Source organism: Melanotaenia boesemani, chromosome 10 (genome assembly GCF_017639745.1).
Source record: "Melanotaenia boesemani isolate fMelBoe1 chromosome 10, fMelBoe1.pri, whole genome shotgun sequence".
Lineage (NCBI taxonomy): Eukaryota > Metazoa > Chordata > Actinopteri > Atheriniformes > Melanotaeniidae > Melanotaenia > Melanotaenia boesemani.
This window is the reverse complement of record NC_055691.1, coordinates 23471336-23485949: the sequence shown is the minus strand read 5'-3', so window position 1 is coordinate 23485949 and position 14614 is coordinate 23471336. Positions and strand designations below refer to the sequence as shown.

The window sequence follows — 14614 nt, the reverse complement described above, 5'->3', positions numbered from 1 at the left end:
CAGAGTGCAGAAGATGCACGAGAAGTAGAAATGAAGAATTTACACAATGCCACCATATGCAACTTATTTTTTTCAAATAAAACCAGTGGAGGGTCTTCAGTTCGGATTCCTGCACAAACAAAATTCCTCCTATAACATGCCTTTGTGCCCGTCTGGCTCTGCCAAAGGACTGATGTTTTGCATCCATTAATTTCCATATCCCCTCCATGACCACTTTGTGATAGTGAATATCAAATAGCAGAGCAGATACAAACAGAAACTATGATGAGAAAGAAAGATTTAATATGGAATGAGAAAAAAAGGCTAGAGGACACTTGGCTCACTGCACGGCAAGAGTCCTGCCCAAATTCAAGCCTTAGTTACAATTTCTGCTTGTTTTTAATCTACAAATCCATTTAATTTATTTATTACTACTGCATTTACAAATCATCCCAAAATCAGATGATGATAGTGTGTGTTCAAGACTGACATATGCTTGTAGTTGGCACGATTAAAGCAAAGAACAGTTGTTTTTAGCTGTGTTTAAACAAGGTAAAACAAAGGCTTGGTTAGCTGAACCTGTACATGATTGTGCCTCCTAATACACAAACACGTGGACCTCATTACTAGAAAAAAATACATAAATAAACATTGAGGATGACAGCGGGATAAGAACCCAGCTTATATTCAAGGCCTGGTGGGGGATTTAGATTTCACAATCCTGTCATGCTAACATTAGGAGATACAGTACATGAATTATAATACAACAACAACAACAAAAAGAGGCATCCTGTTGCTTCATTTGCACCACAGACTCCACAAAGCCTGAACATGAATTTCCCTGTTTTATAGCAAAGGCGAGCACCAGCTAATGATGCAAACAGAAAAAAAGTACACTTATAGGAAATATTTAGAAGAGAATGTTTTGATCCAGCAGCTGTGTGCATGCTAAAGTCTATTTCTTGTGCCCAATACATTAAGCAGTTTAAGTCAAACTAATTTATCATCCCTAAAGTAAACAAGAGCATATCTAACTCACATTAACACGCTAATTACTCTTAATGTGTTTATTTCCTGTTCCATCTACAAACACAAGCTAAAAGTAAATGTGAGGATAGCTACCACAAAAGTATTTACTGATGCTGAACCTTAAAAACCTTATAATCTGTAGCTGCTATTTACTGGTTGCCTCCAGTTCCATCACCCCGAATGTGCTGCCATACCTTTTCAAAAAACAAAAACACCACCTCAAACAAGAGATAAAATGTTGCTTTTACTGAGAAAAATTTCAGATTTTTTTAATCAACTTTTCCTCATGTACAACTTAAAAAATGTCTATCAAAAAACATTCAATAAAACCCAATTATATTGTTTGTGTGTGATATTGTATGTGTTTGTGTGGAGCAGCAGTCTGAGCTCCACCCACAGTTAAGTGACTAGGAAGGATGTCAGAAATTGCTCCAGTTTTCTCCCCCCCCCCCCCGTCCATTTAGCTGAAACTATTTATTTTTTCCTGGCATTTTGCCTTATATTTCCTAGACTGTTGGAGATGTTGTTTACACGTAACACAACAGGAGATCCTGCAGTCTGCACAAAGCATTCAAGTCAAGTCTAAACATGGTGTGATAAGTTGAAAATATATCACGACAGACCTGTTCATGTGTAAAACTGTTTCAGTGGTTTCAATGCAGGTGGATTTAAAAGAAAATGATGGAATCAACTGAGTTAAACATAGCAAAGAAGTAATTCTGTTTAACTGAAAGTCTTAAACCAGAGCTTAGTTATCAGAACAAAAAGCAGGACAGAAATGCTGCACAGAGAATCAACATGCAAACAACATGGTCGAACATTCTTCTGTACAGTGTCTGTCTTTGTGGATTTTGCAGGAGAGGTTGCACAAGAGCAGCAAGCACAGGTGTCCCACTGGGTTACAACAGCCAGAAGCCTTGCATCTGGATTGTTTCCTCAGCACAGAGACTCCACGCTGGGACCTGCTCATAAAGCTGCGCATATGCTGCAGAACCCCAAATCCCTCCGAATCCACCATCCATGACAGGACGAATGTGGGAGGCTCTGGTAACAAGCAGCAGGTAACAAACTGTGACACAACATCACAGAAAAAAGGAGCAGTTGCTTTTTGTCTTTCACTATTAAGTATGCCTTCGTTAATAGTAAAGTAAATTTTAAATGTGTTTCCGTAAAAGGAGCAAGGAAAATGGTTTCGTCACTTGTGCAGCATGCGACAGGATCGATCATGAAGAGGAAGAATGATTAAATCCGGACAGAGTGGGACATAAAACCGTGTGCACATGAACTCTGCTCTCTCCAAAAAACCTTAGGATACACTCCTTTCCTCAACACTAAGCTCCATTCCCCACACTGAAGAAAGAGTTGAAATATTTTCTTTAAGGAGATATCCTGCTTAAAGTGAGTCCCAAGAGGAAGCCAGGAAGGGACTAAAATGTGGAAAAAGAAAAAGGTGGAGGGATGGGGGAAGTTCAATCTTGTGAAAATAGAGGAGTGCTTTAAGAAACATTCATTCAAAGGGCCAAAGGAGCCGCAAGCGAGGAGATGTCAGGAGAAATCACGCTTGGCTCAACACAAAAAGCACTCAGAGAAATGAGGTTTAATCTGCTGAGCTTAGAGTGTATTAGCAGGATGTAAACAGTCGGTGTCAGCCGCGAGAAAGTTCGCTTTTATAGGTCTGCTTAGAAAAACAATACATAAAAATTCAAACATCAGATCTTAAAAGAAACACTGCAAATACAGACGTTTACAGCCCAGAATAAAACTTTCTTAAAACAGAGGTAACACAGTTGTGGGAATCAGTGGGTTAAAGGTCACTGGCCACACTGAAACACTTTCTCTCTGAGAATATTGTGCCTCTAGTCCGGAGCTGTGGGAAAGGGAGTTTGTGCAATTACATCACATTGATTTATGGGAGCGAAAGGAAGGATGGGGAAAGGATGGAAACTGAGCTGCTTGGAGAGGGTCCAAAATTAAGTCCCCAAAGAAACACAAGTCAATAGATTTACACCACAGAACATGATGGATCTGAGACAATTCTGTGGCCAGAGAAACATGGGCAATGGAACGAGGTCAAAATCGGTCTTAAATTATTTTACTGGTTTTAATCTAAGATTCAAAAATATGAGCACAGCTATTGCAATGCAACCGGCTCACAAAGCACACACCGATGAACTCAGAGAAGCAGCAACAATACTGCTGATATACTTTCAATTGTCTCAGCTGAAGGAAGTGATGACAGTTGCCATGCTTGAGCAGATGCTGCTGATGCTGCTGATACTGCCTTGTGTATTAATTGGGGCAGTGATGAAATTCTGAGCAATGCACCAAAGCTTGCACCACAACATCAGTGGGGTAACATATCTCCATCAGCCCACCAGAGTCTTAAACTTATAAATTAACAGTCTAGTAGTGCTCCAAGCCTCTGCGACAGGACCACAGGGTGACCACAGCTGGGATATTTATGGTGACATGAACATGTGACAACTCTTCTGCTCATTTAAAGATTTGATTATGACTTGTGTCTAAATGCAGATGAAAAGTCTTCCACTTGTCTTTTACATGCAAATTCAACTATTCTACACATTTTCCACGTTTTTTGTTTTTCGTGGCTTTACCGTACAGCCTGTAAAATCTCCGTCATGTTCAAATTATACCAGGTTGTTCAGGACAACATGTGAGCCTATGTAAACTGCAGTGACGTCACATGAAAGTGAAGTAGCTAAATCCTTATATATTTAAAATGATATATAGAATGAACTCTTCCTGAGTTATATTCAAATAAAGAAAATAACAATCAATGAGATATTTTGTTTTGAAAATTGTTCTCCTAAATCTTGGCAGTCACAGAGAAAAAACAAACATCCTAACCCACACACATCAAAAGCTATTTGCATTTTCTTTTGAGAAGTCCTTCCATTTTCCCATCAGTGTTGATCCCAAAAAATAAACCATGCCTTGCCTGAAATCAGTTCTATGAGATGCTGTTCCCAATCCTTTTTTTAAAAAAAATATCGGTCATATAATGATTTGTACAATCTTGTCACATGACCGCAGTATATTTGTACTGACAACCCAAGATGTCCTAAAAAAAAGAAGCTACACAAAGAATACACAGTTATTTTATTGTGGATAACACAGTTAGGCTTTAAAAGCACTTATAATCTATTCCTATGTCAAGAAACCAAACTAAACGTGTATAAATGAGATACAATAGATTCATGGAATGCTCAGTTTATTGTGTGCATGCTGTACAATGATACCCATATGGACAAAGGAAAATCCATAGATATTATTTATCACATAATTTGTACAATACTTTATGTAAAGATCTGTGTGTAAAGCTATCCAGGAACCCAGGTTTGTTACTGTATACAATCTTTCATAAATACAGACAAAAACAACATACAAGCCTTCACAATAGAGATAACATGTTGCTCATCAATCGTCACAGCATGCGAAACAGTGAAGACATGAATGGAGTGAAATACCGGATTATATTAATAATAATAAGCAGGAGTGTTGCAGCTGAAGATGTTAAATGTTCTTTTTCTCTATTTGCTATTTTCCTAGTTTCAAAATCGAGCTGTCTGCAAAGTCTCAAGCCTCTTGGAAGAACAACAGACCAATGGTTCAAGCCAAAAGCAACAGAATAAGTACACAGAAATAAAGAGCTGGCCAAATATTTGAAGTGGGTGTTTTGAAAGCTTGCTGTATAGACTGCATGGCTGCTGTAGACAAGGCAAATGTAAGGAAACCTAACCAAAGATGTTTTGAGTCAAGAAAGGGTAGACATCTGTTCCATATTAAATAAATAGTCGCTTGTCTATTTCCAAGCAAGGAAAAGTGGTTTTGATAATTGTTAGCATTGGATTTCTCCACCTTTTTAGTTTCTTTTGTGCAAATGATTACGTCCACTTACTGATTGAGACAGAGAAGTTTCAAGAATTAAAAACAGTCATCTGTGTTAAATCCTGTTTTGTCAACATTAATTAAAAAACAGCCATTTGAAGCCACGAGTGCAAGAGGAAGATGATTTTTCAAATGTATTTCCTCACAGTTACTAAGCCAAAATAACTTCTCCTCAGTCAGGGGGTTTAAAAAAAAACCAAAAAACACCCACAAAATTACTTTGGCTTTAGCATTGGCGCTGAGACATTTCATATGGGATCTGCCTCCTGCCAAATGTTATCGGGAAACATAATCTAGGCCCGTTTCTCCAGGGTGCACACTCTTGGAGAATTGCCTGTGCTGACTGTTTTGTTCCAAAGCACTTTTGAGTGCCACAACCAGGTGGTCAAGATCACAATGGGTGACTCGGAGGCCTGACGTGAGGCAGGTGACAAATCAGTGGGAAAGCAGCCAAAATCACCTGATGTTCCACTGAAGCATCTCTCCAAGTGTGTCCACTGTTTTACTCAATCTTTTAAATCAAACGACACTGCAGCCAATTTAATTTTGCATGCTGGAAACACCTGCTGTGCCCGTGCAATCTCTGACAAACACATTTGAGGGCGATCACTGGATTCTGCAGTCCAAACCGTTGGATTCAAACACATTTCCATGATATCCATCGAAGTGTCAAGCGGTTGTTATATTTCCTATGTGGTCCTTCCTTGAGCTTAGGTAGATTGTGGATTGAGGAAAAAAAGAATTAGCCTTCATTTGTCTGCATTTACACAAATAACTATTAGTAAAGAAATTTAACTTTGTAAAAAAAACTAAACAAAACTTTTTAACCCAGAATGACTGATATATTTTTGCTCTTTTCTTAGAAAACCACAGCTTCTTAACAACTCCTTGAAGAAGCGCCAAAACCCTCCAAGTACATAAAATGCAACACATTCCTTCCAAACGGATGGCGTGGTTTGCTTGTAGCTGTAACACTTCAGCTGGCGTTGACCGAATGTTTGCCCAAAGGACAGAAGCCGTGTTTTAGTGCAATGACCCGTGAATGCTGTCTTGAGTACCTCACTTTTAAAGTGGCGTTGGGTTAAAAATTTCATAAGGCGCCATCAAAAAAGCATGAGGCTGTGTGGCGCTTCATCTTTGCTGCCTAATTGTTTTCCCCTATGAAGGGTGAAAATAACCATCTGCAACATGTACAGCTGCTGTTAAAAGGCAAAGGCTATTCACCAGTCAGACTACACAGACATGCAAGTTCACCACTGTTAGAAGCACGCTGGAAGGTTTTCCAAGAATAATCAGCGTTAACATCACCAACAGCCTTAAATCACTGGAGGATGCTGGTTAACTTGAGCAAACTTGAATCAACACCTTTTGAGCTTCTGTTTTTAACCACATACAGTCTAATAGTGTGGCTGTGGGCAATAAACAAGGTGACACTGACTGACTAAAGTCTTGCTAAAAGCACACCTGCACGACACTATGCCTTCATCTCATCACTGAAGTAAAAACAAATCTCATAGTCAGGCTTTAAATGCAAACACAACACAACTGAGACAGACTGAGCCCATACTGCTACCAGTTTATAAGATTTTTAGCTGCTGTTCTTTAACAAGCTGAAGTCCAATACAAGCACAGGGGCTTGTGATCCTGGCAGGAGAATGGTCATTAGTCTGCCCTTCCCCCCATGTTTTCCCAGGCAGCAGTGGTAACCTGCTGCAGCTCTTTTTTTTTTTTTTTAATCAAAGTCTGATGCAGACCATATGTTCACAGGACCTGTGGCTAGTCTCACACAGTGGGAGGGACAGTAACTTTACTGTTATCCCACAGGAGATGCAGGGGGCCATGCTGTGGACAAGGTGTGTGGGCTACAAAGCCAGCCTGGAAGCAGGTGAACATAGACCCATTGCTAAGGTAGCTCCTCTCTCATACTGGTGTCACGTGCAAAAACAAATGCATATAATTAATTAGCAAAAAGAAAGAACCAGAATAAAATTAGCCCAGTTATATCTGCTGAGGTTTACAAGTTTCACGACCAAATTAAAATACAGAAATCTCTGCTTAGCTCAGGTCTTTTCTGTGCTACGAATTTTGGCTGAACACTAAACATTTAACCAAAATTAAAGCATATACAAGATTAATTTGCTGTAAATATACAGCTGTGTGAGAGGGGACTTCATGTTTAAGTATTAGAGGTTTTCAAAGTTTATCACTGACTGAAACTGCAAGGTGTTATTAACAGGCTGGGATGCAAACCCAAGTCCTGCTTGAAATAAATCTCTCAGAGGCACTCTATAATTCAGCCACAGTAGAAAAGCCAAGACAGCAAATAAAAACTATGTCATATACACCAAGCAACTGTCCTCCCTGGATCTATAAATCTGAAGCAACTGCACCCTCCTAGATTCTCATCATGACTTCCAATCATATTCTGTATGTTTGCGAGAGAGTGAGTTAATGAGCGAACATCCAGCTCCAACATGCATTTAATTTGCTCACAATGATAACCGCCTCATTATCTGGGTCACCATTAATAAACTCCTGTCCATTCCCACAGTAATGTGTGCACTCCAAATTACCAAAATCAATTTGTGACTAGAGCAAATGTGTTTGTAACAATTATCATATCACATAATGTTATGTCGCCCAGTCTCCGCGATTAAAAATAAACAGGATATTTACAGAAGCTCAGATCCTATGTAGGCAGAAGACATAAAAGCATAGCTCTCAATGTGGATAAACTAGGGCACATGACTGATGACTAATAAAAGGTACCCTTGCATTGCTATAGTACATACAGTCACAGTAAAAAAAAAAGACATGGATGGAAAGAGCAGGAGCATAGAGTGAGACAGAGGAGAGCTGACACAGTTGCAGCTGAAGCAATAGTAAAATAGAAAGATCAGAAGCTGGAAGAGAATCCCATTTCATCTGAAAAATGCCTGAGTCAGGAGATGAGAGAACCATTAGGCCCAATGAGTCACAGGGAGAGGCTGTAAGAACAGATCTGAACTAAGCACAGTTCACAGCACCATCCTTAAAAAAACAGCCAGAGAACAGTAGGATGCTGGCCCAAAATGAAGCCTGAAAACTTTCATGCCGAGTGGTGTCACTTCATCAGTACATCAGCAAATGTTCAAACCTCTCTAAAGCCCTGTTCAGAAAAAGGTTTTATTAGTAACCATTAGGGCTGGCAAAAAATGATACTCTGATACTAAATTATGCAAATAATGAGCACTGGACTAAACAGACATTTAAACAGTTCCCATACCAACTGTACCATCTTCACATCCACCCATCACATACCACCCATGAGCCTTACATTTATTTTACTGATAGTTTTTCCACCACAGCAGACAAGTCAGTTATTATTGTCTTTAACATTACTGTTCATATAATAATAATCTTCATTATACATTTGTCTCTTTTCATTTTTATGTATTTCCCCTTCCCATTTGACTCAAATGGCATTTCTGCTGTAAGTCAAACTGCAAATGAAACATGATTAAAAAAAGAAATGGCCGCCAGTTTCAGATGCATTATGCTGTGATGATGTTTCACTGACGCAAGCACACAGTAACAGCTTCAAAGGTGAGGTGGCAGGGTGCAGATGGACAGAGAAGCTGCCTCCAATGGGCATGAATGAGGAGGATTTCGTGTGCAGGATTACGAAGGTATGTGAGCATATGGCAATGACCACCTCACACGGTTGTTGACTGGTGATGCCGCAGTAAAAGTGGTGGTAAAAAAAAGTGTTTTGAACATAATTTTAAGTGTTTATCTAGTTTGTGTGGGGATTTAATTAATACAGGTTTTATGTTTTGGTGATTGTTGGATTATGGGCTTTCCTCTCCATTTATCAAGATAAAAATATGTCTTAAGTATTCCCAAGAGGATGCTAAGAGACAAGACACGCCCACAGGGACTTGGCCTTTACAAATTTTGAAATAAGATGTACTCTGAATGCGAGGATGTTATATATTCACATGATGTACTGCAAATCAAATAAGTCTGTTCATTGAACAAGCACACAGTATTTTCATCACATTGATTCAATGTGCAGTCCTCGTATAAACATGTTATGTGATGACAGAAATGAATTGATTTAAGCAAAAAATAAGGCAAGAAGTGAGTCTAAACAATGCCCCCCTCCAGTCCAGTGAGTCAGTCCAGCACCGTGGGATGAACTCCACCAAGTAGCTCTCCACTGCTCCCTTTTGCACAAGTAAATCATAAAACTGATTTGGTTGCTGCTGCATGTCATGTTCAATGCTCTCTTTGACAGCAATGTTCCTAAACTTCAGCATCATCCACTGTATCAGAACCATGCTCCAGTTTCTCTGACGCTAGGTAGGTAATCTTCCCAAACATTAGCAGTGTGTCGCATACCTAGACAGCTGGACAGCATAAGCCCCGCTCTGAGCTTTGAATACATCTGGAGGATAAAAAGAGCAAAAAGGTGATGAAGAAACCTCTTGGCAAAGGCCCGGGGATTTACAGAGCGTGCTCACTCTCTGTAATGACCTCACCACTGGCTTTTAATGGACAACTGAGCAAAATGGTTTATTAGTTCAAAAAAAGCGTTATGCAGAGGGAAAGATGACTGGGGGGAGTGGGTTAGGGGGATTTTGAGATAATTTTGAACACCCTGAGATGGAGTTGAGTGTAGCCTCATCTAAGAGCCAAGCCACAAGCCTATTGCAAGGCACGCTATCTCCCAAGCCCAGCTTGTAAAATACATACCTTTTACCTCATTACCTGCTCAGCAAAGCCATTATTGAGGGAAAAGGGGTGAACACAAGATAAGCACAAAGAATTCTTGGGTTGAGCACAAACAGCCGTCCTGCTTCCTACTGATAAAAAGGAAGAGAGGCCCCTCAGCTTCCTGCTCTCTGTGAACTCTGGAGCTGACAGCTGCCCCAGGTTTAGGTCACACACAACTTCCTGGTCCATATGGAGACGAGCATGGGACAAAGAAACGCACGAAAGCGTGAATAACGTGTTTACGCATAAGCACACCTTAAAGTTAATCTAAAATGCAGCTTATTAAGCAAAAATCCAAGCGTTGCCATTTATAAACATTATACAAATATTTAATACAGCTTATAAATCTATAAAGTTGTCAAGAGACTCTTTAAGGTTTCATCCATCCATTTTATTTATCCCCTTATTCCAATGCATGGTTGTGGGGAGCTGGAACTAATCCCAGCAGCTACCATGTGAGAAGCAGGATACACCCTGGACAGATCGCCAGTCCATCACAGCTCTTTAAGGTTTGTTGTGTATTTAATGAAACCACTAGCTCTTGCTATGTTTTGAGAAAACCATAACTGTGTTTGCTTTTCTAAATGAACATATAAGAAATGAATATGTATCAGCTTATATACAGTTACGGTTCCATAAATAGGTCTTATGGGAGATGCTATGCTTGTTTAAACACTGTGCCTCAATGAATGATTGAAAACTAAGTAGTTTGCTTTTAGTTCTAAGAATTTGGATGCATCACATGGTCTTATCGTGCTTTACTCACATTGTTCAGAGTTAATGAAAACCATTTCCTGCTTTTGTCACATTTTGCTTTATCCTTCAATGAAGCAGACCAACAATGACTGCTTGCAGAAAATTTGTGGGGGCTCTGCACAAATAAGTTAATGAAAAGGGGAGATAACTTCTTTTTGCTTCCTTCATATTTATCTTATAAAGTCACATTTTGAATTTTTACAATCAGAATATTTTGTAAGAATTTACCCTTAAAGTTGATAATAGATCTTGGTAGAAGTTAAAGAGTTATTCACAATTTTCTTTAAAGCTGTTGTGATTTTAAAAAAGTAGAGGACTTTCAGAGAGATTCTCTAGCAGAGGAGAAAATGTCTGAAAGGAGAAATATTGACAGTGAGGTAATGAAACAGATAAGATTGTGCAGAGATAATGTTTGCGGTCTAACTCATTAGAAATGTGCTCACATCTCCTGCCCAACACAATACAATATATACAATATATATATATATATATATATATATATATATATATATATATATATATATATAACAGCTATAAGACTTTAAAAAAGCAAATAAATAAATACAAATAAAAAGAAAAAAAACACTTTGCAAGTGGTTTTAAACATTTTGTCTATCAAATAAAAAAAAATGCCACATAGAAATATTCCCATACTTCTGCACATGGCCCCAGATAGTTTTATCTGCCAATGTTTGACTTTATTTACATTACACGCCTGTTTACTGCACTTAGCTTTTATCAATACAGCTAATGCTTCACCTGATTCAACTGTAATAATATTCTTTTCCAATATTTAAATACAAACCTGTGGTTTTTAGCTGTGGTGTTTGTGTGCTTTGTACTCACACAGAGCTAAAAAAAAAAATCTACTTATGAGCACACACCAGACCAGCAGCAAAGCTTTGATACAAGCCAACTTTTATCAAAAGAAATGCTTTGAGTTGATGACATCAAGTCACACTGGCTGGACATTCAGCAATAGCTAAACACAGCGCTACAATACACACCCTTGTTGCTTTTAAACAGCTGATGAAAAATACACCTTTCAGAAAGTAAATTATTTCTGCCAGCTGAAAAGCAAATTTCATTTTCTCATGTCTCCTGACAACAAAGATGCTGAACCCATTACAGGCTGAGGCGTGCACATCACACACATTAAATGAGGGGTCCTTTAGCAATCGAAAAAAGCAATTTTCTCATTGAGCCAATAGATACTCCATTTAGTTTCGGGCTCTCTACGGACCACTGCTGCTGTAGTGAGGCTGATACAGGTGAAAACGAGTGTAGAGCAATGACCCAGCCTGTTTTTTTTTTCTTTTTTCTTCTTCTTCTTCTTTTACTGCGCCTTTGCTATGCTGAACCCATTGATATGGATACAGACGTGCTTTGTGTGTTGGATGAGGGAGGAACACATATGAGGGAAGATGAGAGAAGAGGAAGAAGGAATAATAGATGATATGATACAGAGGAAAATGGAGAAAGAAGGTGAAGGGAAGTTATGGTGATGCAGGAATATTCAGGGATGTAAACTGAGGATGAGCACTGAAAAAACTGGCCAAAAAAAAAAGGCAGCAGCCTCATTTGCATGCATGTCAGCTGATATTAAGGAAGAAAGAGTGAAAGTGTGAGTGTGAGAGGAAAACGGAGGCACCCAACCATGTGGAACCACAGACTGATTAATTTCAGGCCTTTAATGAGCGATGCTCTGCCAGGCCAGGCAGCATCAAGTCACTCACCCCAACTTCTCAGCAGGAGCTGCCATACACCACAATTCACACTTTCTCTGCCAAACACTGGATGACACGGGAGCATTAAACTCACCACGCAGGCTTTCCTGTTAATGTTTTTTTTTCCGTTTTGGTTTATTTAATTACTGTCCCCCATCTAGCAGGACAATGTATTGTTGATGTTATATTCCATAACACATTAGGTTTACAAAGCCTGTTGTTAGCATTTGTGTTTACCCCCAGATCATCACTGAGTTGCAAAAACTATTTCCACTTCCCCAACATTCATGTGAATCAAGTGGAGGAGAGAAGGGCTTCAGGCAGAGTTTAGTCATCTGTGTTGGCAGCTGCTCCGAAAGCATCAATACTACTATTTCTTCTCCTTTTTCATTTTTTTTGCCTTGACAAGACTAATGTACCCCTGCAACATGGTCAACAAACATTTCTCTGTTTCCAGTTCATGTGTGTTTCTCTTTAACAACTTTCATTCATTTGGTTTGGGGGAGATAAATAATGCTATTTAAGAAAAAGAGGGTGGAACAAAGAACAGAAAGAGAAGGAGAGAGAGAGAACTCTACACATGATGCAGCCGTGGTAGCTTGGCTTATTCATCAAGACACAAGCGGATTTGTTTATCTGTCCAAGCTGACTTGGGTGTGATATAATTCTCCTGTTTTCTGACAACACTGTACAAGTCTCAGGGTGATGGAGTGCCAGTCACCTGGACACTGCTGCGTTAATAGGTCCCTTGGAGACAATGTCCTGAGGCTAAATAAGATTAAAGCCGGATTCCCAGCTGTTGTGTAAAGAAAACTTAACTTTTTACCCTGAATCTGCACTTTTTTTTTTTTTTTTTGGCTAAAGTTGGAGGTTCATTCTTTCATTCTGAGTTGCAAACTCTAGAAAAACCCTCTTAATTCACTTGGATACTTGCAAAGTCACATGATCAAGTCCTTTGTAATGAAACATGTGACTGTGTTCTCAAAGTATCAAAGAGTTTACCTCTTTGGAGTCACTGAATGCATCATCCTCGCTCCAGCGGATATGTGACAGGACAGAGACGAGACCAAGGTGGTTTTTGGATGATGCATCCCTCTGATTAATGCAAACTGACAGTGAATTTCTGCCCTACAGCAAAAGCAGTGCCGTCCGAGACATCCATCTGGTGACCCCGCACATCTCTGCAGACAGACTCCCCAGGTTTGGCTGAGCCCCCCGTGGGAAGGGTGCCAGCCTGGAGACTGACACCCAAAGCAAAGCTTCTCATAACATCATTTAAAAACCGCTCGTAAAATAAAACTGGACCAGAAAGCGTTTAAATGATGGGTACTAATGATGAATCTTTTATTTCTGTTGGAACAAGAGGAATAATCTTTTTTTTTTAAGCACGACATCTAACTGTTACGCAAGTGTATAGCATAAAAAAGTCTTAATTACCAAAGTCTATTTTTCAATACTTTATGAAGCTTGTGGATAAAAACGCAACTTGCTCAACAAAGTAGCAGTAACCAAACATTGCGCAAAACAACCCCACCATCGAACACGCTCTCTTGCAAATAACGAGTTCCCAGGAATGAAAACAAGCAAACGCTTCAAAATGTGTCTATTTTTCTCTTATTTCAACAAACAACATTTAAGTTGGAGACACTTTCTGCACAGCGGTGACTCGTTTCTTACCTCAGGGCGCAGCTCGGTGCCGAAACCTCAGTCTGTTTTTCCTCAGAAAATGTCACTGAACAGTCTATTCAGGAGCCTGGTACTACTGGAGGTGCGTTTTCAGGTATAACCGAACATAAGCCGATCAGTTGGGATGTCCACGGGCCTGAATCGTGTCCCACAGCGTCCAACTGATACAATCCACCGCTCCGAGATCTGCGATCCCAATTTAGAAAAGCATGCAGCGCTGAGTGGAGACTGGTACGCAAACAGTTTGGTGAACTCACTGAAAGCTGAGCGGCTGATCCAGCAGCCTGCTCTGCTCCGGAGGGCGGAGACTCTCCGGTTTACCTTCATCTATTGTCACTGCTATGCTATATTTAAGATAGAAAAAAACAACTTATTTGACCTTAAATTAGATCAGTCTCAGATATTAACATGAAATATGGAAAAGCGTGATTAGTCAAATTATTGAGAGACCTGGTAGGCAACAGGGTCTTTTGTAGTTTTTTTTTTTTATTTTTTTAGTCTCACACAAGCTGAAGCCAACTCAAAAAGGCTTCAGTTTCTAATTTAAGACCCTTAGACGAACTTCAAGGGTCATAAAATAAATAAATAAATAAATAAAATAAAATAAAATTTAAAAATCACAGCAAAAAAAATAATGAAAGGGACCACCTCGTTGACAGATTCCATAGGCTAAAAAAAATAACACAAAAACACTCTGGACATTGTGTATTTACATATTTTTATATTCTCAAAAATCAGGAGAAAATTATTTAATTTCTAAATAAACCAAA

At 39.3% G+C, this 14614-nt stretch overlaps 1 protein-coding gene across 1 annotated transcript in view; it reads right to left on the bottom strand.

Annotated features, from left to right (window-relative positions):
• Window positions 1-14141, bottom strand: part of tspan18b (tetraspanin 18b) — a 34977-nt gene extending 20836 nt beyond the window's left edge. Inside the window, exon 1 of the mRNA XM_041998013.1 lies at window positions 13836-14141. The gene's annotated coding sequence lies outside the window, so the exon portion shown is untranslated. The remainder of the gene's footprint in view (window positions 1-13835) is intronic.
• Between the last annotated feature and the right edge of the window lie 473 nt (window positions 14142-14614).